The sequence below is a fragment of the Sciurus vulgaris genome (assembly GCF_902686455.1).
Source record: "Sciurus vulgaris genome assembly, chromosome: 6".
NCBI lineage: Eukaryota > Metazoa > Chordata > Mammalia > Rodentia > Sciuridae > Sciurus > Sciurus vulgaris.
In genome coordinates this window covers 109,507,035-109,511,888 of record NC_136466.1, presented here as the reverse complement: position 1 = coordinate 109,511,888, position 4,854 = coordinate 109,507,035, and the positions used below count along the sequence as shown (strand labels likewise).

The 4,854-nt window shown below is 37.1% G+C and overlaps 1 pseudogene across 1 annotated transcript; it reads right to left on the bottom strand.

The window, feature by feature from the left end:
- Positions 1-281: 281 nt before the first annotated feature.
- LOC306664345 (ATP-dependent DNA helicase Q1-like) lies at positions 282-1,841 on the bottom strand (annotated as a pseudogene). The gene has a single exon. The product of its transcript is annotated as an ATP-dependent DNA helicase Q1-like (transcript).
- Between the last annotated feature and the right edge of the window lie 3,013 nt (positions 1,842-4,854).

The following is a 4,854-nucleotide window of genomic DNA, read 5'->3' as shown; positions in this document are numbered from 1 at the left end:
GCTCACAAGAGTCATGAACTTATTGTCAAGTATTTTATATTCATAAAATGTTGCATAAAATTTCTTTTCCCTATTCCATATTATAAAATAATTCTTGATTCTCAATTTTTAAAAGTCTCAAATTCTCAAATTTTCAGAAATAATCTCTGAAAATATAACTCTATATAAATTATCAATGAAATTATTCTTAAAATTAAGCTATTAACTACAAAATTAATGGTGTGTACATTAATAAACTATTGTTATCATGAAAAATTGGTAACAGTCCATTTCAGATATCATCAATTTTTTCTTTTTTTGGCCCCTGTATTTTTAGAACCAGACTGTTGAAGCATATTAGCAGACCTCTGGAAGTCACCTGAATTTTTTTCTTCCCCCTTTTTATCAGCTTGTTCAAAATGATATGTTGTCTCAACCCTGAAATGGCTCTGTGAGTGCTTCTTCACTTGCATGGTAATAACTTGTGCTTCACTGTTCAGAGATTAGCTTTAGGTCCTCTTCAAGTACAAAATGGCAGCATAAGTTGTAAACCTATAGTCTTCTTTAAGATACTGCCACAGAAGAAAGAGTGTGATGATTTTCTTTAGGTCTTCCCAAGGAAGTACAGGAACGCCCGCACCTGCTCCTCTCTGTTTTGGGACATCTTTTCCCATCCAAGATTCAATCAGTTTCAGTGGAGTGAGTTTTTCATTCAGTTCTACCTGTTTCAGGATCTTAATCAGATCTCTACAGTATTCTGTTATATTATTATTTTCAAATGAAATGTCTTTACAGCAGTTATCACACATTTTATTACATGCTTCTGAGTTCCACACTTCATCAAAATGCTGAGCTATCAATACTCAGCAACATCTGCTTGTTTTAGCTGTATCTCATAAAGTTTCTATTGTTCCACATTTTCCATGACCACCATCAAACTTACTCTGAATATGTCTCCAAGGCCATAATACAAAATACAGTCTGCTCTCATGTCATCTCAACCCACACATCCCCTCTCTTTGTAATAATTTTCCACAGATTTACTCATTGAATGATGAATATCAAACCTCATATCTGGCTTATCAATTCCTGTACCAGATGCAACCATTGCCACCATTACCTGAAATTCATTAGCTGGCCATTTTGTATGAACTTTTGTCCCATATTCTGGTTCCATATTGGCAGGTATGGACCTGCATGAATTCCCTTTCTCTAAACTAATAGTTACTTGTTCAGAGTCTTTCTGGGAAAAACAATGCGTGATTCCTGATTGCCCCTGTATCTTTCATTAATTAGCTTTACTATATCCTCAATAAAACTTTCAGTGTTTGAGGGCTTTTGCTGAACCTCATAATAAAGATTTTGATGATTAAACGAAGCTGTAAAAGTAAAATGCTTTTCAACACACAAAATTTTCTAAGCATCTTTCAAAACATGATTTGTTGCAGCTGCAGTCAGCTCAATTAGCAATGTGTTAGGGAACTACTGCTTCAAGATATCACGTGCCTTATGATCAGGTCTGAAATCATGTCCCCACTGACTACAGCAGTGAACTTCATCCACTCGATTTGAGTAAATCTTCTTCATAGGTTTTCTCCAGCCTTGACATAAACATTTTGCCTTTTGCAATTTTCTCTGGAGTCACATAAATTAGCTTTAACTTGGAGTTTTTATTTACTATTTCAGCATGAACCCATTTCACATACTCCTCAGAACTGGAAGCATTTAGCATGTAGCTGAAATTCCTAATTCTTTTACAACCATTAATTGATCTTCCATAAGAGAGATCAATGAACGTAAATCACAAGTGTAAATTCATTCGCACATAATGCTGGTAAATGGGAGCATAAACTTCTTTTCATATCCCGAAGACATAAAAAGAAGTGCCTCCTTTCAAGCCACTGTTACATTAATAGTTTCAAACTGTCTGCAGTTTAAAGATATTTTGCAGATAACTTAACCAGACCAAGGAAAATCTTTATTCCAAGCAGGAGGTGAAGAATCACATTCATTGCTTGTCCCAGCATCAGAATCCTTTAAACAGCACTTTCTATGTTAGGACAGATTTTTTTCTGAAGAAACTCTTGTTGCCTTCCATGAATTTTTGAATTTGAATATCTACTGCATGTAGCTCATTGGTTACAGAATCCAATTCCTCAGTTAGAGCTTGCTGGCAGGGGTCAGAAACCAGTTCCTCCAGTGCTTGCTAAATCTCCTTGTTGCAGCAAGTTGGCCTGTAGCTTCTTTGGCTTCTCTGAATCTTTGGATAGGCTTGTTTGCAACTTTCTGTGGCAAGGGCAAAAGCTCTTCAGCAGAACATCTGCTCTCTGAAATAACTGCCATTCTAAAATCAAACTGGAGATCCAAATTTCTTCCTTTCTTTGCAGTTTTGCAAATCCATGCCTGGATTCTTGACCCACAGAAATTGTGCTGTAAAAAACCACTGAGCTTGTGCAATGTTGTTACTAGAGGCACCAGCTTCTTATAGTTTAAGTCTAGTTAGAGAAACATAACATGCCTACTCTATGTTAACCAACAATAGGATGTGGCATTTGGCAAGTGGTATAAAAACATGTTTCATTCCCATGGTGATCTCTGGTTTAAGCTACATGTGGAATTCTTACTATTTAATGATTACTAATAAACACTAAAATGCAGGATAGAAGGCTTCATTGTGCATGGTTAAATTCAGATGATTGTTTTAAAATTTTTTTAACTTTATGGCAAGCAACTATTGTGCTTTCTTTAGTCATACATTAAACATGCAGAAGAAAGAAATGAATAAGACAAGACAAAAAAATCTATACATGTGCAAAATTTACTATTGTCCTTGTGTTGGCTTTGTCTATCCACAGTCTAGGGAAGACTAGGGATTCATTTTGACTCATCAACCATGTTTCTTTGCCTGAGTGGAGTTTGAGCCATGGTGCTCTGGGGTTCCCATTGAGAAATGAGGATGAAGAAGTCTGATTCTAAGCAACTTAGTCTCAATTTGGGCAAAGCAAAGTATGGTAACTATAAAGGTTTTTCTGGCCTCCCATAATCCTCCACTAACTGTATTATGGAAATGATGGTAATTACTACAAAGTCCCTGGTGATTCCCATGTCTTTGGTGTGTTCATTGTCAATTCACCTCGGTCAACCAGCTGTCTCATGAACTTGCCTTTTGTACCAAACCTTTAATGAAACTGGCATTTGTGTCAATAAACTTTAAGCCCATCTTGCTGAGATAATTATCTGGGTCACTCAAATTTCAGCTACTTCAAATAATTATAGCCTTTTAGCCCTGAATATAAGGTGACAATTAAAGGAGAAGGAATCAGGGGTCCCCATGCCCAAGTCAATTAGATGAAAATGCTGGCAGGTCTTAGCTCTGGCCTCTGATTTGAATGCACAAGCCTCTGGCTATGTCAGGGCCTTGCAGAAAATAAGTCACTCAGAAAATACACATTTGTTTGGCTGAACCATGATCTAATTTGCAGACACAACAGTTTTCCCTTATTAGGAGGTTAGGGGGAAAAACCATCTCAAGAACATTATTGTCTAGACTGTTTTGTGGCACAGCGGCACCAAGGATTGCCAGAGTTCAGTTACATTTCCCCTAAGAACAATGAGTGTAGCACAAATCTCTGCATAGATTTCCAAGTTATCCACACCCAGGGGCTAGAAGTGATTTTTACAGTCTCACTAGATTTTTTTTCTATGGTTTAGTAAAATTTTGAGTGAGTGCCCTTTGGTCATTTCATTGTCCCCATATGTAATGGGACAAAGCTCCCTGATTATGAAAGACTTCTATTCTAATTTTGGTCAAAAACTTGAAATGTTCGGGAAAAAGAAATCTCGGGAGACTAGGAAATTGTGACGCTTAAATCCCTTTCCTTCCCAGGACTAGAAAGACAAAGCCCTTTATTAATCATCCCCACCCCCACCTCCATCTCCACCTGTCAACGTTTAAAACTGGAGACTAATGGTAGACAGGCTTCTCCTGCAGATTGTAATTGCCTTTCCAACAGAGAGGCTATCTCCAAAGCAACCCAGATATGAGCTATGAATTCAAGCTGTGACTCCCTATGTAAATTGCTTGCAGTGAAATTGAAATTTCCCAGAAGAAAGCTGCACTGATTCAGTCTATTAAATACATTCCTATCTCAGATGAGCTCTAGCAGCCACAAAACTGTCCATACTTCCTACATTGTGCATAGAGATAAGACCCGAGCACTTTACAACGTGGTCTTAAACTTGAAAAGAAATGCTGTTGCTATCAATAATATAATTCAATAACTATTTTTCATTATTTGAAACAACCTGACTGTCCACAGCTGCCCACATTAATACCAAAGTGAAATAATATTATTCCATACAGTCTAAACTCACATTGGCTTTCATTTTTCCCACATTAGCTTAATCACATTTTTGTACAAAGTATTTTTGATCTTTGGCATGCCCTGAATATTCAGTACTAAATATTCTCATAAATTTTCCTGTTTCATTTTGTTTTCTTAATAATTTTTCCCATAACCCCCTCTACCCCAAACCAGGATCTAGGTTTTATTGCACTAAGTTACATTATTCTTTTTCAATTATTAAACAATTGGCCTAGGGCACCTTGCCTGGGGGATAAGATATATGAGCCTTTGGAGCACAAAATTTGGTAAGCACTTGACATAGACATAGATCATGGGACCATCAACACTGCATTTGACCCAACATTACACAGCACCCCCCTTCTTCCCCCACTTTCACACCCTTTACCATACTGAATAACTTTAGGCTCCCTCAAACTCTGCTTAGAAAAACAAAGAGTAGGAAAATAAACATAAGGGACACACACTGTGGCAGTCACCAGCACTCATTTTCCCCTCTTTCCATTACAAT